Source organism: Pelecanus crispus, chromosome 5 (genome assembly GCF_030463565.1).
Source record: "Pelecanus crispus isolate bPelCri1 chromosome 5, bPelCri1.pri, whole genome shotgun sequence".
NCBI classification, from domain to species: domain Eukaryota; kingdom Metazoa; phylum Chordata; class Aves; order Pelecaniformes; family Pelecanidae; genus Pelecanus; species Pelecanus crispus.
Genome location: NC_134647.1, coordinates 78591965 through 78617949, shown reverse-complemented (window position 1 = coordinate 78617949; position 25985 = coordinate 78591965).

The window sequence follows — 25985 nt, the reverse complement described above, 5'->3', positions numbered from 1 at the left end:
TGTACTCAGGCTGTTACTCTCTGTTTAAAGATTTAAACCATCAGGGTATGATAAGGCTTTTTGATGTTCATTGAACATGGAGCTTGGGTACAGAAGAAGGGGAAAGGGCTTCACCGGAAGGCAATCATCTTTCAGAGCCACAGTAAGACTGAGAGAGGTGGGAAAATCTCAGTCTCAGCATAGACATGGAACAAAGGGAGATGAAAGGGCTAGGGTGAAGAAGGGGCCAGATCTGGCTGAGAGGCAGAACTTGCACTAAAAGATAGTTCGATGCCTTGAAAAGCAGAAAAAACATTTAGTGTTCTTGCTCCATTAACATACACTTTTGGCTAAAATTTAACTATTCGGCACATTTTTTTACAGTTTATGTTGACACTAGGTTTAAACAATGCCTCCGGCTTATTTTGAAATTATTTAATGAATGTACTTTGTCAGATGAACATCATTTCCTAATTATACAGAAAAGTATTAAATGATGAGCTATTTTAAAGAGTGGATACAATCTTTTCTTTCCTAAGGGACAAACCGAAAACAGGCTGATGCCATACATTGCTGTATAACGTGTATGATGTTGCAGGGAGGGACAGAAATTTTCCTTGTCTTGACAAGCAAGATCTATAGCTGAGCGTCTTAGGCAAACATGAAGAGATATTACCATCACCAGGTAAGGCTGATACGCCACCATTTCATCACCCAGAAGGGAATGACTATTTCCAGGGATAATTAAGGGCCTAATCCTGCACCACGAATGGTGATGAGCACTTTTGACTCTCATTAGCTTTAAAGGGAGATGAAAGGAATCAGTGGGTCACAGGATCAGGCTCTAAAATGAAAGAGAGATTTGAAGGAGTCGTCCGCACGATTTCATACACTAGGAGGAAGAGAATGACAGTTTGATCTGAGCGTCACTTCTATGCTCTGGGAGTTTCACAGCACCTCCACTGTACAGCACTGTAATTTTGTAGGTCCAACAGGCATTTGCCAGCATTAGCTGCTCTGAAATAAGACAGAAGGTAAAGGATTCACACAGAAAGCTGAGCGTTAAGCTGATCAAAGTTAGAGTTACAGGGATTTATATGCACCTTTCTAGCTAAGAAACACCGTCTGCTTTTTTACACTAATCTCAGTGGGCCAAATTTATCCTGATGTAACTCAAAGCGTATCAGAAGAATTACTGCAGGGATAAAGTGGACCCAGTCTCCCTCTGATGTTATTTATAATCTGTATGTTTTGCTCTATAATAGCATATATAGTTAGAGGGCTGCCTGACTGCAGTCACTTACAAGGGTGCAAAAAGTCTATTGACTTCAGCAAAGTTAATTCTGAGTTTGATGAAGAAGATTCACATCAAAGCAGTAACAATGGCTATTCCTAAAAATCATTCCTTTATATTCACTGATGTTCTTAACTTGGCATTAAGAGCTGTATTAACACTCACATTAGGCTGTGCATTCTCCTTCGAATCTGAAGGTTGACACCCTTTTCCCAACAGCTACATGCCTTACACGTTGTGAAACAACTGGGTCCTGCAATGTGTACTGTGAACTGTCTGCTTCTGTGAAAGTGCTTAGCATGTATGTTTGAAATCCAAAGTTGGCTTTCAAATCCAAGGTTGGCATTTTCAGAAGTATTTAAGAGACTTAAACATGCAAGTCCTACTGAAAGTCAACGAGACTTGTCTTCCTAAATCAGTTAGGTCTTCTGAACATTAGATCCTATTGCATTTCAGCGAGAGCTGGCTGCCTCCCAGCTAAGGCTTTGAAAAATCCAGCCAACAAAATAACACTGCCACAAGATCAACACAAACAACAGACACAAGTTGTGCAAATGGAGTCTTTCTGTCATCAGCCTACTTAGAAAATAGTAAGATCTCTAAAAAGTGATTCCTCTCTACCCAGGACCCTCTCTAGATTTCGTATGAGGAAAGGGACACTCTAGTTAACAAACAGATGGCCCATGTGACAGCCCAGACAAGGGCCACTTTATTGGCCACTGTATCGGCCAACCTCCACTCAGAAAGGAATGGGACTTACTTTGCTGGCATTATCCAGAGAGGCATATGTCCAAACTTGTCCGTCATCTTCTACGATGATTTGGTATGAAAATTTTGCTTCATTCTGAGAAAGAAAGGAAGCCTGTTCACCTTCTGTCATTATTTTGAACAGCGGGAACTGAACAGTAAACCTAAGTACCTTGCAGGAAGCTACAGATAAGACCAGAAGATGTTGCTATGCCATCCAAGTCTCTGTAGGCATATTTGATGTGGTGTTTATGTAATAGCAGTTGTAGGAAACAGAAGTTGAAGAACAGTATTTAATTTTTTTTTTTAATGGAAAACGTATTCCCTTTCTTTCATTTCCTTTAGTTGCTGCCACACAACATATTCATCTGCAGCCATCAAAGAAATTATGCATGGAGCGGTAGCTCACCCAACCCCCTGTGGCTTCAGCTGACACTTTAGAAGCTGGGATCCGAAACGCAGTCCCAGACCATGGATGTCCTAGTTTTTCCACATAGTGTTCTTTCCTCAGACAAGTTAAGAATGCAACTTCGTATGAACTGACAACCAACAGCACTGAAAGGGGCCAAAGTCTGCATGATTCATTGCAGTCGCCACAGGTACAAAATTTACAGGAACCAAAAAAGCCACAGTGGGATTGACAACTTCAGCCCATGGCTGGAGGAAGCAAGTTCTGGAAACACAAATTTAACCTGATTTCTTGTGACACAGTCAATTGTGGAATAAGTGCTATAATAGACACATACTGCAACAAGAACAAAAATCGCACCAGTTGCTTTTATGTTATTATACTTCTGGGTGCTCTCACAAAAACTTTCCCCAGAAAATCAATAAAGCAGATTGTGCCCAGCAGTCACCCATTACAGAATTAAATCCATATGCCAACACAAAACAATGAAGAAAACAAAACCAACAAGGGATCCATTTGGCTTTGTTTGACTTTGCCTGCCAGAGAATGAGAACGCAAGGCTGGGTGTAATTTAATGCAAACTTTGGCCTATCCTGGTCATGCATATGACTGACCCTCAGGGCAAGACCATCAATTTTCTATTAAAGATCAGAGAGTTGACATATCAAAGTCAACATCTAGCTGAATAACTGCAGTAACTTGATAATAATTCTTTTGTGGATTTCAGAGTGGCTTTTCGGTAAAGTATCAGAAAGGTAGCAGTTTTCAATCCTGACCCAACAAGATCTGAATATGAAATAAAGGATTTGAGCTTGATCTCCCCATGACGTGAGGATGAATGTTCTGGTAAATGTTAACTTAGTGCTCTGAATAGCTCAGTAATAGATGGGTTTAGGCGGTAATAGGTTTAAAATGTCAACTTATTGAATAATAATTTCATGTTGTACAAATACTACGTGTAAGAAGGGATTTGTTTTGCAAATTTTGAAATAAATGAATGGATTTGTGATGTCCTTCACTGTTCTGGTCAGAATGTTATACAAGAACAGAAATTAGTTTTGCTTCAATAATATCCCTCATTGTTTCCCTGCATTATTCTGAGTATGTGTCGTAACTCACAAGTCTTGTTTACTCCTTACTCTTACGTAGCTTGGTGTATGTTTTGGCCCTCATGACAAGAATGACAACTATTCATTGTGCAAATAAATAATAAGATAGAAAAAGAAACCTTAACAGATTTTTCTTAAAATTCTGCCACCCAAACTAAGAAGGACAGTATTAAAACATTGTTCCATCACTTAAATCCAAACAGTTCCTACTGAACTCTTACTGAAGCAAGATCCAACACAACCATCAGATTCTGAAGCAATGACAATCCAACGCTGCCTGACTGCCAACACGTGGATGGAAGCATTCAAGCTGCTCCCTTTTTCACATCACGCTATTTCAGCCATTGCCTCCTGTCTGGGCACCGATGTTAAGCAACCTGTAGAGTATTGCTAGCATACTTGGGAAAATGATGCCAAGCAATTGACCATATGGCATTCTGGAACATAAAGGCATTCTGGGGGCCTTTTTATTTTTTAATTATGTTTTTCTTTACTTATTCTCAGCTTGCTTCCATCCAGATCTTGCACTGAACTGCCATCTACATACGCTTTCACACTTATGTAAGCGATTCTTGGTTTACCTTACGTAAGTTTTAATCCACTACACTTAAATTGATACCAAGTGACCTGTGGTTGAATCCTAGTAGTTTTGCTTTTCTGACTGACCCCGAAACCATTAGTTGTTATTAATCAAGAACCAAAGATATAAACTGAGCCAAAAACTGTTCAGTAACTCATTCTTTATGAATCAGGAAGAGATGGGAAAATGAGGAGGGTTAGCTAAGCTTAGTTATTCCTTCTGCTTCCTCTTGATGAGTGCCAATAGCTACGTGGCTCATTCCCCGGTAAGAACCCATGCAGCTCAAAGCCCCGTCTTCCAGACTTGCTGGAGGACTGACTGGTGGTTGCACCTGCTGTACTCCATTATTCCATGGCCTATTTTGCACAAATAGCTTCATGCATTCAGATTTAAATAAATCTCCCAAAGAAGCACAGGACTTCACATCACTGGGCAAATAACCCTGTTCCAATTTCAGACAGCAAACCGGACTTCAGACAGTCAGGTAATTAGGGCACACCTCAGTTAAGCATGATGCTGTTCTTTGCTGCTTGACCCCAAACTGTTGAGTAGTGTGGCCACAAGGTTAAATAAGTTTTATGTTTTAGCCCAGAATAAGCTGTAATTGTGGGCAAAGTGATTCTATCTAAATTGTCCTACACTGAAAGAACCAAGAGCCTAAATTCCTGAGGAGACGTGCCTCAACCACTCCTCTGTGGAAGTGGTAGCTTGAAAGGCAGACCCTGCTGGGAGACATAAAGGTTAGGAGCATCCAGCCATTTCTATGGGAACTGGCTGTGATACCATAAAACAAAAGGCAATGATTTCTGTACAAGATCAGGCACAAAGAGGAGGGGAGAGGGTGGGCTGTGGAAAGGAGTTCTTCACTCTCATACAAATATCTTAGAGAACAATATAGGGATTACAGGAAATCATAAGCCAAGTAAACTGCTTTTTGGATAAGTATTTTCCGCTTACAAGGCTGCCCCAAGGCAAAAGTTGCTCTTTAAACAGAATTTGATTTTAAGGGCAAATTTACAATTATAATTAGCTGCAATGAGCAGCCAGACCCAGAGGGAGGGCTGCGTTCAGGTCCTAAGTACAGTTCCTCATGGTCTGGCAGCATGTTCAAGAGCCCCCGCCTTGTCGCCTGCCCCCAAGTAACACCCTCCAGACAGCTTGTGGGTCGTGCTGACAGGGGCACTCCGGCGCTCCTACAAAGAAAAGAGAGTGGAGCTGGGGACACTGGTTGGAAACAAGTACATAAATAAATAAAGCATTTCAAAGCTGATCACAAAGGTGACAAAGCTCTTGAAGAAACCAGCAGCACAGAGTAACCGGAAACCCTCAAGCTGGGCTGAACCCCCACCTCTTGCTTCAGCTTTGCCTGAAGTCTCCTCAAGTCAATTCATACGCGCAGCACTTCAAACTGGGGAAAAGAAGGGGGGAAAAACAGAAAACTCACAACCAAAAACCCCAAACCAAAATACAATAAAGCAGCCCCCAGAGACTCACGGAGGGGTCAACGCTGAGAAGACAACACAATTTTAGCCCAAGATGTGCCAAGCCATACCTTAAATTATGACCTTGCAGAGAATAAGATGATGATACGGGAGCCCAATAAGTATCTTCAGCATGAACCAGAGTGTGGAAAGAAGCTTGAATAATTAGTGCCACTGGCACTAGGAACTTCAGCACCAGAAGAACTCAAGGGAGAGACAGTCATTCCAGTGAGCAGGATTTTTGCTTGGTTATTACTCTGGTATTAACCCTTCCCAAAATATCATGGCTTGTTTCTGTTTCTTGGTTACATTAAATGCTGAAAACTCAGACAGTGAAAACAGACCCTCCTTCCTGTAAGCTATACATTGGAGCCTTACTCAGGACTGTGGCAAGATAACACGGTAAACTGACCAGTTTGACCCCATCCCGTAAGCGGGCTGACAGCCTGGAGAGTTCAAATGGCAAGCACACGGTGAAGTACCATCCAACAACAGTTTGCATCACACAAACAGTATGCTATATTTAAGTTAGGAGACATTATATCTGAATCCAGTCACCATAACAGCCAGAAACTCTAATGGTGTACAGTAAACAGGAATGCCAGACAAGCAAGTCAAAATTCTCTGTGCTAGTGGTGCTGAGGACTCTGCTCATCTGGGGCTGCCCACTGACTTCATTATCTGTTATGAGCACAAGCAGGCTTAAATTTTATCCAGAATGATTGTATATACAGTAGAAGTTCAAAAGTAGACCATTTAAAAAAAAAAAAAAAGGGAAAATTCAGCTTTCTTGAAGAATACAGGAGCAAAAAAGAACTTTCTCAAAATCTATGCCTCCCTGATTTGGTCAGAAACTGTGACGGTTACAACTTTCATTGGAGTTTCCAGTTGGAAATACAGAAACATTAATAAAATCTCTCCTAACAGCACCATCAGTAAAACCTTTCTCTCCAAACTCTCTGCCTGGTCTGTTAGAGCAGTTTGGCCAGGGATCATAAATTGGCTTCCTGACGCCACCACCATCCTCCATGTGAAAACATAACTTGTAAGAGCACAGAGCTACCCTCAGGTAACTGGCCTGCAGGTAACACAGTTACTGCCTGCATATTCAGACGAATGCTTCCTCCCTCACTCCGCAAAAGAAAATGCAACGTTTCAGATCTTCCACAAAAGGAGAGCTAAGCTGGTAGTGGAAATAAAGTAAAAGTTTCTCCTTCTTTCCTTAAACATATGAAAGTCAAGCTTCTAGACCGATACTACCAATGAAGAGTCAGGCCAGTGGAAATACTACGCCACAAGAAGCTCAATAGCTTAACCTGGAGCAGCCGGTGGGTGAACCTTGGGGCAGGGGTGGTAAACAAACATGACTCTCATACTTTCTGGAGCGGTCACATTAACCTCTGAAAAAACCCTAACAGGCTTCAAATTTGGAAAGAACTCATGCTCTAGCCAGTGATTCCCAAGAGCCCAAGCAAACAGCAAAAACGTAGTTAAGTACAAAGACTAAACAATCTGAAGCTTTCTCTATCAGGATGAAAGTAGGCACGAAGCTGGTATCTGGGTGCTAATGCTATGTCCCAAGTGCTTTGCAGGAATGCTTTCCCTGACGTCAAAGACTGCTCTTGGAACCAATGTTAGAGCTTGTACTATCTACAGAAGAGGTTATCTTAAGACACGATGCAGTGTCATCACCCAAAGATCAATACTGCTCAATAGAATCTTTTATATGACAGTTCAGCTAGTGTACAGAAAATAGCAACCCTAGAAGGAGGAGGAAAATCAAACTCACATCATCATCAAGTCACAGCATTAGCTCCTCTACAGTTCTGTTTTTTTCCCCAGGGTTTTGGTTTTATTTTTTCATGTTAGAATGTGATTTTTCTTGTTAGCAAACAATTTTCCAAAGACTAAAAAGGACACCCAGCATATTAGAAAAGATTCAAACCAAAACCTTTTAAAAAAAGCAGAGAAAAAGCTATGTAAGACAGCCAGCCCCAGCAGCTCTGTGATGCAGACAACGTTCTCTGAGAATGCAGAATTTAGGCCATGAAATCTTCCCTGGCTGTGTCCTCCAACCTCCACAAACACATCTGTTTTGTAGCAGAGCAGCCTGCCACTTGAAGGTTAGTTATGAGTATCCAAAGGCCTCCCTGTATTGTTCATATTAAATATGCAAGTCTCATCCTTTGGCAGAATCTAACCTTTATTTTTTTCCACTCTTGAAAGTAAAGCTTATGTCAAGGGGGCAAAGCCTGCGGTGTCATCTTCCTCCTCTCTGCCTACCATATGCACAGCCTAGGGCAGCACTGGAGAGAGTCACGGATTTGCCCTTACAATGAGAAGCACCGTAACAGCTATAAGGCTAGCCCCGAGGACGCGCATGTGTTGTCACGAGCGCAAGTTTGGGCACATCTGCCTGGGCTCCAGGTCAGTGAAGCTACAAGGCTAGCATTTAGCCTGTTTCTTTAAACAACCCATAGACATTAAACAGCATCCTTGATGGCACATGAAAAGCAGGTGTTTTTCATACCAAGTAATGCAGAATTTATAGAGGAGTGCTACACGGCTACCAGAAGAGCATCCAAGATACAGAGGAACATAAATTGCGCAGCTGAAATCATGCCGTATTTTTAGCTGCAAACTTGTTAAACCCACATTCATTTGCCTCCACCAAAATATTTTAGTCTTTCTTAAATGAGGCTCAGTCCTACACAAATGTAAAATGGATGCATGTTCTTTAAAGCACTGAAACTGATATGCATTTCAGCACATTGATATAGCTATAAGGACAACTTTAATGAAAAGGCTCAGCTCTTCCAGATTATTTGGTCTCTGTGTTGGTTTTGCTGGTGCATATAAACTTATCTTAAAAAATGAAGGCAAACCAGGGATCCATAGGTAATCTAAGCAGCACAACATTCATGCTTGTTTATATCAGTATTTTCAGCTAGTACATATACATGATTTATTTGCAAACAAATTAATTAATGTTTCAGCAGCTGTTTGCAGCCAGTCTGTGATCTAGTTTAAACAGAGATGACACTTTTTTTTATTCCACAGGGGCAATTTCAAGCACTCATAGATTATATTCTTACTATCAGTCCAAATGATAAAAGAGTAGCGAATCCTGAAACAGCACAGCTGACTTTATAAGATCAGTGTGCTTCCACATATCCAGTTATTCCCTAATGCCATCTTTCCTGTGTTATCTTTTAATTAAGGCTGCATAATGCCAGTTTATAAACAAATCTCTAAGTAAGATCAAAAACTGACATATTTTAAATGTTTTTCATTCTCTAGTTTGTGGTCTCCTGGGGGTGTTATTCTAAAATGTACATCTCTGTATGAAATGACTTTTTTTATCGCATTGTGTATAATGAAAAGAAATGTTTGAATATTGTTCTGTAACCTGACAACGAACAAACAAATGAAAGAACAAATGCTGGGTAGTGTAAAAGATAAGCATAGTATACAGTAGGTAGATCACTGCAGAAAGCATTACTATACTTTGTGATTTTATTTCTCTTGTTAAAAAAAAAAAATAAAAAAAAGACTACAAGACAAAATCCCCAAAGCCTCGCTAGGCTAAATTTCCTCCTTCTTCTTTGAACAGACTACACAGATTTTGTTGACTAATTGAGATCAATCCCAGTTGTAAATCGCCCTGCTATCCTACAGCTTTAATTAAGCTACCAGAGGGAGTTGTTTATCAATTAACACTTGTTACAAATTATTAGTAATTATATGGACTTTGCGTATATACTTCAGCCAGTAAAGACTAAGCCATACTTCCCTGTGACAGAAATTAATTCAGTTATAGCATATAATATTTTTCTTAGAAAAAAACCCAATCAGCAGAAAAAAATATGGAAATTAGATTGGCATAGGAAGACCTAAAGTAATCCATGGTATTACTTTTAACTAAATGCAACAAATTTTAACATATCTTGTGCATAAATGCAGGCAATTACACTAAGTGAATGAAGGTAGTCAAACTCTTTTTAAACAATGGTACCGTTCTTTAATGGGTTGCGTGCGTTTCCTTTGAGTAACAAACATCTTAAATAAGGAACATTAGGTAAAAGTTGATAATGTATTCAAACATTAAAGCTACCTATTGCTCTGTGCACTACATTCTGTGATAATTTTAATTGGCTTAATTGAGATGCACAAGTCTGATTAATGTTTAATTCCTTTATATTAAAAAAGAGAGAGTCAAGTAGTTCGACATTTCTTCAATTATGTTAGATCTTTCTAGACTTCAAAGGAATGTTACAGTAGACAGCCAGATACTGGATGAACTGATTAAAGAATAAAGACTGCTCATTATAATCTAAGAGTACAAAATTGGTTTGTGTAGCCTTTGAAAATTGAAATTAAGAGCTGTTGAGCTAAAACTCAAGCTACCGTAATTAACCCAATTTATAGCCATCTTCGCTTACCTGGTTGACTAAGATTAGTCATTTGAAATGATCCACTAGATTCACTGGCTCATTTATAATTCATTCTGTGACCGATGAGATGCATTTCATCCTACTGAAACCTTCATTTATGAGACAAAGATTTAGTGCCTCTACTTAATTTGGTTTTAATTACGTAGGATAGAATCTTCCTCATTCACATTAATGAGTAGAGACCTGTTCAAAATCTGCTTCTCCCTCCCCCCCGCCTCCATTTTTTGACTATGTCAGTAGTAAGAAGTAAAAGATTACAAAATCTTTTCGAATAACACAAGTGTTGCATTACAAAAATAAGTACCTTAGAGTAAATTTTATATCAGTACCACAGTTCCTCTTTGCTAATAGAATTTACTGTCAAGCAGAAAGAGACAGTCTGCTCCTGCAGGCTGTGTGTGGATAAAACAAAAAACTACTGGGCTGAACTTCTATTGTAATATTAGAGAAGGGGGCAGTGAAGTTTCTTGCTTTAGAACTAGCCTGTATCAGCAAGAGTTTGAAAGTTTGTCTCTATTGGCAATAAACACTGAATCAATTGATTTTAAAAGATCTTTGTCTTTTGACCAGAATAACAACTCGGAAAGCAAAGGCACTGCGCTTGACTGAAGACAGATTCACCTAGGTCTCAATTATTTACTATTTTCAGTGCTTCATGACGAGAAAATTAATCTAAAAATTTTATAGTAATGAACAGGTTTATGAATAGAACTCCACTGCTAAATTATTCACAGAAAGTAGAATACAAACACCAAATAAGGAGTAAGAAAAGCAAAGAGGTAGCCTGTTTTGCCAAATAAAATCAACTGTGTTACAGAGTGTATTTGATAATCATGGTAATGATTTGATCAAGACTTTTCTACAGTTGGGCTTACATGGGAGCCCTCACCCAGCAACAGGCATATGAGCTCAGTGAAAACCCTCCCCTAGCTAACCAACTTAAAGGGCTGCAAAACCAAAAATCATAGTAGAAGAAAAGCAGCTTTTCAAATGGAAGCAGTACAGCGGCTAAGGGCATGCCGGAATGCAGTCAAACCTTTGAATACAATATTTTTTGACAATACCTGTTAAATGTAACTGAACATGAAAAGATTGCAACACACGATAGTTTCTCATCTGATGAAAACTCTCAGGGTTCTATTGACATTAGTTGGAGCAAAGATAATTTTCATATTCCTAGAAGATATGCCCAGCTGTTTGTAGCATTTACTAGTCCTTTTTTACATTAGAGGTTTAATTGTAGAGAAATGCTGCCTTGTAATTACCTATTCACCACAGGCAAGAGGGATTTTGCTTCTTCCCCTTTTCCATATTAAAACAGATGCTGAAGTGGCCTCTTTCTCTAACGTTGTAAGGCCCCTTTCTCTGGGCTATCAGATTTACAGTTGATTAAGAAAAATTAAATGCACACAATTACACCATCAAACCTGCAAGCATCTATCCTGCCATTACAAATACTTAATTGAATTTGTACAGGAATGCAAGTGCCAGCTAATATGACTCTTAAAAAGAAGGCTACCTTCATTTCGGGAGGAAAACAAATCAGTCCTGAGGTAGACCGACACACCCAAATCTCAACTATTGCAACAAAAATGCTACAGGACATGATTAAACAAGGTGATCTCTACACCAGAGCTAGAAGGAAGTATTTTTGACAGACAAATTATTTCAGGTAAGTCTTCTGTAGCCTCGGGGGGGGCGGGAATCAGATGGAAAATTACTAGAACCTCATCTTGTCTGCATCGATCTATGGCAGCACTGACCAAGGAAAACAGTTGTTTTCCTTGAAACTAGCTGTTCCTGCTGGAACACTGTCCACCGTACCACCGCACACTGCTTGAATCTTTGCCCAGCAAGTCTGACAGCTGCCCGTTCCACTGCCTGTCACAGCAGTAGCAGACACCACCTAACATGCAATTCCACAGTCCAACGATATGATAGCATCCACTTTTTCTAGTATCAGAGGAAACACACTCCTTTTCTCCATATTTAGAGCTCTTCTCACAAGTCAGGATAACCTCAGATTTCCTGCCCTCTTCAGTAACACGGCTATTTCACCCCCTCACTAGGGAGACTATCCCCAAGCTCCCCTTCTCGACTGATGCTTTACAGATATAAAAGTAGTGGTCAGGTGATAAACTGGAACACCAAGACTGCTCGTGGACAGTTATGTTTTAACCCTGTATCTGCAAATGGAAGCCAGGAAGGCTCTGAAAACCTTTTCCCATGATGCTTTTTCTACATATGCAAGGAAGAGATTCTTGTATGCATTTTAATGACGTGTTCCTTGGCGTTAATAGTATCTTATTAAATTACACGACAGTGGCAGGGCTTATATTTTTGCATAATACTCTTATTTCTTTGGATGGACTGCGAGAGTTACTGAAGTGCAGTAATCCACATTCTTGCCCTGTCAGCCTCCTCCACTAGCCCAGTCTCTCCTTCCCTTTATGCAAGGACCACGATCAGGCCCTCACCCTGACACCTTGCTTCAGATCTCATAAATTAAGCAGACCAAGGGGAGCAATGTTCACACAAGATACCTCTGTGTCCCAGGGGACAGTGAAAGAAATATTGGTTAATCCAGAGGAGGCCATCATCTTTCTGCAACAATGCTGCAACTTGCCTTTTTAAGAAATTTCTCATGATGTCTTTTAGACATAAAAGATATAAAGGATATTTGCCGATTGCAATTAAATAAAATGTGATTATATTCCTATTCCTAAACACTGTCAGTGTATCCTCTTAAAGAGATACCAACTTTTATCCTAGAGGTAGCTACATTTTATCGATGGGCGATACCCAACACGGTATTTTTTAAAGCACTGGGTATCCCTCGGAAGGTAAGATAGTATTTAACAAGCTCATCAGCATCTATCCTTGTTTTGCCACTGCCTGATCTGCCAAACTACACGTGGCAAGAATGAAAGGAGCAGACAAACTTAAAGTACCTTCCCACCTATTCTGTATGTTCAGTAGATAATGGGAAGTGCTTGCAGCCAACAGGAACGCTCACCTGGATATACGGTAGAGAACAAGCAGCCTAGGTTACAAGTTCTGCACTCATCCACCTGCGGCAGAGAGCTCTAGCAGATTTCACATCTAATTGTGAAGTTTCCTTATCTGCTCAAAGATGTTCCTGAACTACATAGTACCTTTGAATTTTCATCACTGGCTGAATCTGACAAAACTCTTGGTATCATATCTCTCTCTCACTCATCTTGAGCAGATCTTGTTAGTGCAGATTAGAACTTGTTAAAGATTAATTCTTAAAGCATCCTCAAGCTTTCTTTTCCAACAAAGGAAACATCAATTATAGGCTCACACATAAACTTTGCCCCTATCTTGAATACTTGCTGCCCTTTATAAATCTTAGATTTCTTCCCCTTGTGTGTGTTCAAAGGAGAGATTTTATTGCCTCCAGGGGTTGTTAAACTGATTGCAATACCACGTATTTAGAGCGGTTCAGTGGGAATTAAGCTGGTTCAATGCTGTCAGACCTAGAATATAGCTGTCAAATAGCATTACAAGTAAAACACCCTTGATAAGAAATAATGACCAAATGTCAATCTGTTTTTTTACCAGCAGCACTACAGACTTAGCTTGCCAATGAAAAATGCAAGATTTTGCACATTATAGTAGCTATGCTTTTGTGATGCTACATAGTAAAGGGTGTTTCAGTCTTTCAATTTAGCTTATTTTCAGATGATACAATTTGATCACAAAAATGTGTCTCAGACCTACCTTGGATACAAAGCAGCAATCCTTATAAAGTCTTGCTTCAACCTCCTTACTCTCTTCTGTAATTAGGAAAAAAAACCCGAAAACACACAAAAAAAAAAAACCCAAAACACCCCACCAAAAAACCCCACATGCATTAAAAATTCATTAGTCGTATTTCCTAAATATTACCCATGCAGAAATTAAAACAGCCAACTTGGCTTAGAGCTGCTTTATGCTGTTACAGCATAAAGGTTCAAGTATCGGATACCCATAACTTCACACTACAATGCAATCCAGTAGGTACTGTTATTTTTCTGATTTATGGATTGTTGTTTTTTTAATGACTGCATTATGTACAAAATTACTACATTTCTTACGATTTCTTTTGCAGATGAAAGTATTTGTCACTTGTATGAAGAATTAACATGCAATAAATATTTTAATACTTAAATACTCGCTATTCCTATTCCGATACCTAAACACCTACTACTCTATCACTTAAATCACCAGGTGACAATACAGCTTTTACAAATGGGTATTCATTTTTGATAATGCTAAAAACTTAAATGAAATTGTTCCCCTAAATAAACGATGAGACTTTAAAGCCTAAAATAAAAACACTACCTAGACACAACTTAAGACTCATTTACCCAGATGTGATGGGGTTCAAAGTAACACACCCAAAAATTTAGATTAGATAAAGCAAAAGATATTTCAAAATGTCTGCAATAATTTGGGGTCACAGTTTCAGCCAGAATAAGCATGTCAAGATTTTGTCTGGGAGAGATGCAAGAGTACTGATATACAAAAGGAAGGACACAGAAAATCTAATATAATGAATGAACAAATAACAGAGGGAAAACAAAACACAATGTAAATACTAAAGCACAGTAAGACTAAGAATGCAGAAACCAAACTGTACTTTCCATGGCATTCAAAAAGGGCACCTGTTGACAGCAGTGAAAGCCCCAGTACGTGTATGAGATGCAATTATGTTTAAAACAATATTAGTACTTGACAGAAACCTACAGCAACAACAAAAATTTTAAAATTACGAGTAATCTTAATATTGTCTCCCAATTCAAACCTCCAAAATATCATCCATCTCCAAAACAAGCGGGCAAAGGACAGACAGCATCTTTCTGCTTACTGCCTTCAAAATTAGACCTGACTTTTCCATTTTGTAAACTTTTCCCCTGAATTTTATTAATCCACTATGAACAAAGAAGCCAAATAAATAGCTACCTGAGGTGTAGCTGAAAGAAACCTGCACGTGGCTGAAAATGTGGGTTTCAAGTATGCATACAGAGGGCAAAGATGACAAGACCAACGAACTACCCCTAATCTGACAGCTTCATCAGGCTGGACAAAACCTGAACGTTTCGGAGCTGGGGAGCCACTACAAGTCCTTATGTACCTATGCAATTCCCTGTCTTCAGTGACTCTATACAACATGAAAGTTAACTCTGAAAATGGGCCAGAACACTTGAATAGAGGTTTTTGGGGTTGTTTTTGATAGATATGTTTCAGAACAGAAAGGCACAGTAAAGCATAACCGTTTCCAGCTTCAGACCCTGATCTTCAGCCCTGGTCAGCGCTTTGAGCTCAAACTGTCCCCTAAACTCACCGCATCCTCATTGTACAGTACCAGGCAACAGTACTAGCTAAACAGCACAACATTATAATCACTCTAAAAGAGAAAAATGTATGTTCCAATGTATTTAACGAAGTAAATTCTACTTTCTGCATTAACGATCAACATTCATTATTAATGCCTGAAGTACTGCATGGGGTATTCCCTTTTGGATGAATTCATAAGAATTAACTTCCACTCATACTTGCATTTTTGCTTTAATGCTTTTCCTGTTCCTCTTGTGAAATGTTTACAGCTCAGGCACCGATGCTGGAGGAGTAACTGATTTCAAACTCAGTGCCATCATTTCATAACTACACTTAAGGAATCACAGGGGAATAGAGTGTCACCACTGAGTAATATGAATAATTTCACGTTGCGAGATAAATGAGGCAAAGATAGGGCATTTATCCAAAAATCAATCCAGAGCCGCAGGCAAGACTCCCTTTCATTTTTTCTTCCTTAAGTGAAGTGGGAGATATCTGCGTGTGATTTCATTTTGTTTCCATTTATACAATTCAGCATGCAGTCTGTAATTATAGATTTTGGCACAAACCAGCACAAGTTTCTCATTATTGATGTTGAAAAGCTGTCCTTCAATTGGTTTTGCAAATGATTTTTTTTTCCTGTACTGCAGCTACTTCACAACCAGTTAAACCATACTGCAGGCAAGGTTCTTTTCAATTTATTTGTATTTTAGTGAATTTTTTTTTTCTTAATTGAAAATTTTAGATTAATTTTGAATCATTCAGAAAGAGCATCAACCAAGGCATCAAACTGACATAATCATTATTTAGCTTGTTAAAAAAAATACTTCAATAAAAAAGGGTTTGAACTTTATTTCAAAAAAGAATAGAACTCTGCTGCCCTCTACCTATCAATTTCCAGACTGTGGGAGAAGACAGAAAAGTCAGAACTATGTCCAAAGTCCCAGACTTTTCACAAAACACTAAAACCAGCTTAGAATTCAGCTACAATTACATGATCTGTCTTGATCAAGCAGAAAAACAGTCACCATTATTGTCCCCATTTATTGAGTTTAAATGATGGAATGCTATTAAACTATTTGGAAAATAAAAAAAACCCAGCCAACCAGCTCTTTTGCTTATGATTGAACATGGAGTGCACAACCACCATGGGAAGAATGATTTCTAAAGGCTTTTAATTATATTCAGCTGGAAGTCACTGCCCCAAAATCACTCACTTATTTAATCATCCATTACTGGGGCTACCAGCATGGCTTCCTTCAGGCCAAAGCCACTGCATTTCTTTTCTGTTAAGTATTGTGTTCAGTACATACAGGAAAAGACAACAGCCACATTTCTACCTCTGCTTTCTCTCACAGGGGTACACAGTCCCTTTCCTTTTACAGGCTATATTCTTCACACACTCTGGTTTGTTTTGCTCTGTTATTAAAGGCAAGACCTGCAAAAGAAATTAGAAGGAATCAGTCTGAGCCCCTGCTCCAGCAGATTTTCTTTCTGTTGCACTAAAAAGTGCTGAACATCCATGATTGCAATCACTGAAACAAAAGAAGAAAACCTCTCTTCCTTCTTCCATCAAAAGTTCAAGTTGCATTTGCGCTAAACACTTGTGGTGACTACAGGATCAGCGCAATCATTACAGCACTCAATTCAAACACTGTTATTTAGATGGCAACAAGAGTTTTTACCCCTTTTTTACACCCGTAGTTTGTTCACTGGTTTCTCTTAATGCCCACTTAACTAAAACACCAGAGAAAAAAAACCCTCTTTGAATCCCCAGTAGCCTATCCATCTTACCCTCTCATTGAACAGTGGTAAGAGCTTCCATTAAATACTTCCCGTGTCCCCAGTTATTTCTACAAAATAGGGGGACTGAGACAATGTTCTTAATATCACGATGGTTAAAACCAAATGGGATAAAACAACTTTTGCTTGTATGAAATCAAAAGCTAAGGAGACATTTTCCACCCCCTGCCACCTCACCTTTTGATAACTGAAGCCATCAGCCAAAAGTAGGTATACATGGAACACAGTGAAGGTCCACTGCATTTTAATGAAGACCTCAAATAAGGCAGATTACTCGGGCTACTTGTACCACACACTAGAGCACACCAGGTCAAACATCCAGAGCACATCATTAACTTCAAAACATGATGAAGTGTTCGCACCTAGGGAATATAAACACACAAGGCAAGATGCAATTTCTTAATTCTTCTCTGACTTTGGAAGCCAGTATGAAGGGAAACAAGGAAAGTATACCTTTTTAGATATACACTTGATTTACTCCTCTCTTCTGAGAAAAGCCCTCCTTCACACAGGAGACCCCACCTATGGTTGTTCCAACATGATTTAATCCAGTAACGTTAACAACATGTTTTATTCCAGTAACATTAAGAACCCTTCAGATTCAACTGTCACTAAAATTAAGGAATTTGCATGGAGAGAGAAAGTTATCATTAGGGGTAATAGCAAAACTTCTGAGAAGCTTGGCAGGAAGAGAGACAGCTCCAGCTCTGGACAGCTTATAAAGATATAAGAAGAGCATATGCATTCTGGAGAGCAACAGGGAGCAAGGAGGCCTTTTCCCGGTCACGGTCTAGGTTCTACTCTCTGGCAAAGCTAACAAATCAACACTGATCATCTCAGGATTACACCAGGCTCTGCTGCCTACCACCGCAGAGGATAAAAAGCCTCCAAGAAGTTCACTTGGGATCTCATTTTATTAACCACACTGCTGTACAGAAACTACACCAGCAGGCTCTATTATAAAGCCTTAAGACAGATAGCCAGCCAGTCTCAGCAATTTGGACTTTGTTGGGTTGGTTTTTTTTTTTTTTTTTAAATCTTGAGTTTGTTTTAAAAAACAACAAAACAACTTTTTTGTGAACTTCCCAGACAAAAAGGAAGAAAAAAAAAAAAAAAAAAAGCAAGGCTTTCAAGAGGAACTGAAAACCAGGTGAGTTTCACATGTCACAAAATAACAATTTTTGAATGGAAACCATGGAGCCACTATGGGAACACAAGGACTGAAAGAGCACCTTTTTTGCTCATGGAAAAGGAGTTAAATGAAAGCATCATCTTCAACAAAAGAACACAGGTACAAAGCAGGCATTTTATTTAAATAGAAGTCCTGGGGTTATTAAGTCATGGTAGCAACAAAAATATGTGATTCTGTGGTAGGCTCTCTCTCTTGAAATCTCAAAATACTTTCAGCTGCTTTATGAACTTTTATAATTGCCTTATCCGAGTGAGAAGTTTAACCATTACTAAATGAATTTTTACAAGACATTGGAAGTCTTTGGAAGAGCTAAATACAAGCGGAGAAGCTTCAATCTCTATTCAGTTACTCCTAAAGCAATACTTCCCTCTCATACCACCATATATTCAGGGAGTTTTTTGGGGTTTGGTTTGGTTCTTTTTGTTTGGTTGGTTGGTTTGGTTTGGGGTTTTCTTGTTTGGTTTGGTTTTGTTAACTACCAGTGCTCCCAAATAGCAGTCAAACAAGAAACTAGAAGTACCACAACAAAAACTCTTTGAAGCAATCCCTTCCCAACCCACAGAAGGTCTCCAAATTAAGAGGTCAATGTAAAGGACCTAGCCCTATGATTTTAAGAAAGTATTTTATCTCAGAATCAGAGCAACCTGAAATCTGTTCTTCTGTGAAGGGCTTATGATGTGTTTTCCAACCCACTCAAGAGGAAAGAAACAAACACAAGAAGTTTTATGAGCACGGTTAAGGATTTTATAGTAATATCATCACAACTGTACTCCATCATGCAAGTTCAACAAAACTAAAAGTAGAAATGTAATATTGCTAGGGAATATCACTAGAGAAACATCTTACAGACATTCTGCATTTTTATACTTTTACTATAATGTTAAAAGAGGCTAACCAGCTCGGCTTTATCATAGTCTGCCCATAAAGTCCAAAATGTCCAGAAGACGGACATTGACTTAAACTTAGGAAAAAATAAAAATCAAGCCCCTTTAATTAGGATTCTTTTTCTTATGTTAGGAAAAAGAACCCCACAATAATCTTGGAAAAAAGAAATTATGGCCAAGCTCCATTTGGAAAGACAACATGGGTCCCAGGAACTAAACAGTTAAAAATCTCTTATAGGAAGTGAGTAGAGGTCTGAAATAAAATGCAAGTGCTCCTGCAACCCTGCATTCATTTTGCATTTTGAGCGTCTTACTTAAGTCACTTAAAACCTCAGTCACTTTAGATTCTGCAATATGAAAGTACACTGAAGTTGGATCCGTCTGGACTTAAGTGTTCAGCACTATAATTGCATCTGGATTTAAAAATAGTTTCTACATTAAAAAATACTAGGAAAAAAGTTTAAGAAAAGTTTGAGGAACTGAAGAATGGATAACTCCTTTTGTATGTTCTTTCGAAGATTAGTACTTGCCTCTCTGTCCATACTTATGCTTCCAGCAATATTTATCATTTATCCTATCAAAGATGTAGAATATAGCTGCCTCTGATTTTGCCATGTTCCCTCAGCGTACTTCCAGGGAAATTAAGTAAATATTTATGATATGGAGGAGAGGAAAAAGTAAAGGCTACAGCATCCAGAAAAATATCAGGCAGAATTCACATTCTGACAGCCACAACTTCTCTGAAGCAGGAAGTTGTTGGTGTCTGGTTGAAGTAACGCCTCTTTGCAAGAATAAAGCTTTCACAAAAAAAATCCTGCTGCATTTAGAACTTCCTGCATTAACTGGTATCTCTCACATTTTAAATATCTCATTTTGAAATACTTGTTTTGAAATGCTTGTTGAAAACCATTCTGAACCATAAAGAAAAACACTTAGAAAGTTAAGTTAGTTTGATAAAGTCTTTGTGAGCATTTTTTGTAAGAAACACAAAATGAAAATCTGACTGTTTGAAAAATTTGTGAAATGGAAGCAACCTAGTTCTGTTTGCTGAAGGTCTTTCCTTACCTTGGCCACATTTAATGTCCCAAAAATCATACTGTCATGAATTTCCAGCTAAAAGGAAGCCCTTGAGAGCAGTAAAGATAAAACAAATACAAATTAATGTTGACGTAAAGTTCAGTTTAGCTAACCAAGACCGAGTTAATTACCTCATACACTTACATAAATACTGTAAATCTACTAATGTCTATCATCTCAACAAACACAGCGCTTGGCTCTTGTGTAAAAGTAATTAGAAAACTGCAGTGCTTTGGCACACAACGGTGCATGCTCTGAACATTATTTTACGTACATGTTCTTACATTCACTAGGACTTTGCGCTTACCGAGTTTTGCTGCACTTCAGCAAAACTAAAGAGACAATGGTTATTTTACATTTACTTTCAGAGTTTGAAATATCCCTTATCTAGATCATCTGATAACAAAAAACACTTTAATTCAAACAGCCTACTACAGTTTAATAATCTTTAACTCTTTCAGTACAAATCCAAGTTTATTAGGGATGATTTATATGCTTCCATATTCACTTTGGGCAACTGAATCCTTTGTTTAAAATAAAAAAAAATAGAGTCTCTATGGACACAGACACTTAAGCTTTAAACAGGATTTTCTCTCTGTCTTCCTGAATTCCCATCTGAGGAAGGATAGGCTAAAGGCCATAAATGTAGAGCTATCTTTACAAAGGAGACTGAAATACAAGTCAAATGCAGAGGACAAACCAATGGAAATTCAAAGTTGTAAGCAAGCTGTTCTTGTTTCTTCTGACAGACCAGTGTCCTGTTACCCTTCTGGAGGAGTTGGACAGAACACTATCAGTTCTTAAAAATATGCACTAGAAACTAATGTGAAATGATAGATGAAACGTAAAATAGTTTTGTTCCATTAAGGTTCCATCTTTTCTTTATGGATTAGCTTTCACAGAGCATCTACGGAATTGTATTTCTAGAACATCAGAAGAACTATCAGTTTTCTACGAGTAGCATTGATGAAGCGTCCAACACTCGATCGTACTGAAATAGGCTGGGTGCCACCCTGGCTGCGTTGCTGTCAATGGAAACCTTGCCATTGGCCTTGATGCACTGGGAGTTTGCACAGAGCACACTACTTCTATCAAATATGCAACCATTGTTTTCCATATATAGAGTATCTTTTTCTGGCAAATAGCAAATCACCGAACTGAAGCAGTTTAATCTGCTTTCAAGCTGCTGCAGAAAATAAAATTATTCTGATGATTGTGTCAGCATTAAAACTGTTTGGATAAGCCAAGTGTAATCAAAGGTTGATAGCATATGCATAACACCTTGCATTTAAAAATAGCCCTTTACACTTCATTAATCTCAAGGTTTAAAATAGATGATGGAGGTTTATGAGAAAATTAGTACTAGCTTTCAAGCAGATCCTTTCTAAATTATTTATAGTTAAAACACTTCTCAATGCTGCCATACAGACATGAAAGTTGCAAAAATAATATAGCCGAAGTGAATACAGCTAGAGATTACAAGGAGATTGCAAAGTCTGTAGGGCAGGGATCATCTTCTGTCTGTACTCTGAAATGCCTGCCAGGCTTTTGGGTGGTATGAAAACAGAGTATAAAGTAACATTTTCATGAAGCATGTGTAGCATAAAGGTCAATCAATCAATCACATTTTTCAAACTATGTCTCTGTCTGTTACAACATGAATGTTGCTATTTCACAAGAGTATTTTAAAAACAGCTGTTATTTTTAAAAGTCAGTGTTGTATTCTCATCAAATTCTATAAAGAGCCAGGAAATCCCTGGAATTAGAAAACCTATACAGCTGTCCTCCTTACCTCTTATCCGTGTGACATAGAAATGCAGATTGTGACTGCATTGTGCAGATCTGAGCAGTGAATGCAGCCTTACAAGGTGCTTAGATTGAGTCTATTTCTTCTCACTTAAAGTTACATTATGCTAGACTTAAGGCATGCTTTATTTACATGCATTCAATCTCTAGTGGGAGTTTATATACTGTGCACTGGATAATTCTCTAAGTGAACAACAGTCCAGCATCAAGAAGAGTTTCATGCAGAATACAAATAGAAAGCATTAGACGACTACCTCCCAGGGACAGCAAGTTCCCCGGGCTTACGTTGGGGATGAGGATTGGTCGATCCGTTCACCCTCAGGGGCTGTCTGGAATTATAGATCAGGGACCTTATTGTCATACCCCAGCTGCTGCACAAAGCCACTAGAAGAAAGGAGATTTACGAGTATTTCAGCAGCACTGAACCAGGGATACAGAAGCTATACAACTGGGAGTACAGTGGCTCTAAATCTGTAGGCATTATGCAAAAAGAAAACGCAGAGTTCGGCATCAAGGGAGCTCTCCCAGAGCAATAGGACATCTTTGTAAATTCTCTAAAGAATAAATTTAACAGTTATTAAAGAACAACACCCTGTTATTGCAGTCACTGAACTTTACATCACAAGGAAAGATGCAAGGGATTTTCAGAAAGACATCTGTCATTTAACAGTGACAGTGACCTCAGCGCTGACGAGCAATTCAAATCCCCAGTGATGGAAACAAATTAACCCCTTGGTACACGGTGGGTTGAAAACTCCAGCATTAGGACTGCTGAGCACTGTAACAGTACAGCCTACAGAAGGTTTTACCTTCAGACAAGCAGTAGATGGAATGAGGTGTATTTTTAAAATTGAATTGCTGTACATAAAAACCACGACATTATTTAACATCATGCTATTGACAGTCTTCAAAAGGTGCAAAGGAATTTCAGTGGCAGAAATAAACCCTTCACTGAAAAACATTTATATCATAGTATTTAAGGACTGGGCACACAAGTAGGAAGGCTACCATCCTTTATACATACACCCATTTCACACAACAACCCTGCTTTACCAACAGGGTGTTCAGCAAGTCAGATTCGGGACTAGGACACTCTAGAGATCCTGCATAGTCTTTTCACTAGGAATTGCTACAACATTGGCCTGCAACCTGACCTGACCCCAACTCCTATGTGCAGTCCTAAGGAAACCCAAGGAGAAATACAAAATCTGCCCATATGTTCCAGGCACTCGGCAGATGTCTTCAGAGTGAGAAGAGGGACAGGCCATAGAGATTACTCCAGTAGCCCCCATGATACCTGTGGAGAGTAGGACTGGACAAGAAGCTGTAAGAAATAATACAGTAAGACCTTCAACCCTGCTTGACCCCACCTCACATTCTGTGCATTTCCACACAGAGAACTAGCACAACCCAAGACAAAGTATCCCTCCTTCTGGGAAGAGCACCATACTTGTTACTAGACAAACCTTCACAGCTAAGAAAGGCAACTTCTTCTGTCCAATGCTGAACTCTACTGTAACCAATATTGCCAATAATTAAACTGGAAAGCTCTTTCCTTCCACAGTCAACTGCAGTTCTTGAACACTGACGTAGCCTCACAACACCTGAACTGACTATTCACTTTTTCCAAAGGAAAACACATAAGAGACACGTGTGGTGGGAAACCTATGGTTGAGTCTGGCAGAGAACTCAGCTCTCATTAACTGTTTATAGTTTCACCAGTCTTGAAGGAGGAGATGCCGATGTAGCATCACAGATTGCTTAGTAGTCAACAAGATTGTTCCTTTTCTTTCCCTCCCCTTTAAGTTGTCTTCTGTTGTCTTCACACATTTAACAAGTGTGTTGTTTACCACTCACAGAAACAAAAAGTTACAGCGATAGACACAAAGGCTGAAAAACAGGGCAACACCATATGGAAAATACCACATATGGAAAATAGGTTTCAGGCTTTTAAAATAAAACATGGTAGAGATTGTCCGGTAGAAGATTCACCATTGTCTGAATAATAAGTTAAAATAAGTTTGCTTTCTAAAATTCATATTCTAGCCCAATGAAAAGACAATTGATGAGCAAGCAAAACACAGCTGACCTTACCTAGGATGGCTACACAATAGTGGTCCTCTCCAGCCTTACAAATCTATGGCTTTAACAGAGTGTGCCACTGTACTCCAGGTAAACAGTGACTGCATGTTAAACAAATTGCTGATCTGCCATCACAGTCCCCTCCCTCAGAGTAATTAGCTTCCAATGGATGTCTTTTAACACAGTAAAATATTCAGACAACATAAAGCACCTTCAGATCTTAAGGCAACTGTAAATTGTCCACTGCCACATGTGTAGTAGCTACACACTTATCTTAGCTATGTTTTGGGAAATTCAAACAGGCTCCAACACGTTTCAGTGGTTTCAGTGCAAAAAGAGGAAGACTGATTTACAGGTTCTCTTGAAGGAACCTTACCAATAGATGGTTTAATGATAGAGCAACCTTACAGACTGATAACAAAACAAAACAAACAAAAAAAGGATCTGGACCACAATGTTATTAGCTGGTGATGAAGGACATCCATCTCATGACCCTTCTGAAGTGAGAAGATTGAAAAGGATTGTACATTGAGCAAGATGCTCTTTTTGAAATGGAGCACATCAACACTTGTGGCTCTTTACCTAAGTCCATACAGCTGTTCTGCTCTTAACAATCTTTCATAAATATTCACTTAAATATGGAGTAGGCTGTGCTTATTCACAATATATGCATTCCTCCTGCCACTGTATTATCCATTCTTAGCTTTTTTGGTATCCCACAAAAGCTCCCAACATCCTTGACTTACCTTCACAGCTTTGGGTATATAGAGAACCCTACAGACACAGAAACAGTTTGGAATACACATGTTCTAGAGTCCACGAGGAAGATGTATGGAGTAAGGAGGAGTGAAGAGGGCAAGTCTCCATAAAACAAACACGCACATTTGGTGTGAAGACTCAAATGTTTGACCTGCAGGGGACCACAAAGGCAAGCAGGTTATTTATTCCTTGTTCTCCCATAAGACTTGGTATTCTTCAATCCTAAAAAAAAGAAAAACAACCATACTTCTGCATACAGGCAGAACTTTGTTTTAAATCAGAACCATAGGATAGTAGGGGGTCTTGGGGTCTTGTTAAGAAGCCTTCTCTTTTATGTTTTTGCCTCAGCAGATTTTGATGTTCCAGTTCACCCTCTAGGTATTTATTCCTTTTCCTGTGGCCATCAGCTTTGAAGTACCAAAGGATGGGATGAAGAAAGCTTAGATTTGTAGAATAAGATCAGAAGCTCTTTTGGTTTAGATGTTGGGACTTCAGTTTATACACATTTTTATTTACACAGAAAGGCTTATTCATTGGCCAGCTGTATTTAAAACCAGTCAAATCTGTTTAAAGACAGCTGAATTGAGCTGCAGGACTTAGAGTTATTTTAAAAGTAAGTACAATACTGTAAGCCTAAAAAACTTAGGACAATTTTAGAAATCAGCTTAAAAACAAATTAAACAGGCGATATGTTATTCATTTTTACACTTAACTCAGAACAAACCTCCACTGCTAACAAACCTGATGTAAAATTCCAGTCCTCTCACATGATCTGAGGGACTTCATTGCAGGCTTTAGACCCAAGAGTATGTGGGACTTACCAAACCTTTCCTTGCTTTAAGTTGGGAGGAAGCATCTGGGAGAGCCCCAACTCTCTGATGGTTATGGGCATTCCTTACAATAAAGTTTCTCCCTACAATCCTGAGTGGGTGAGGACTTCATTTAGTGGAAGGATAACCAATTGAAGAAAAGCTCTGGATCCTCTA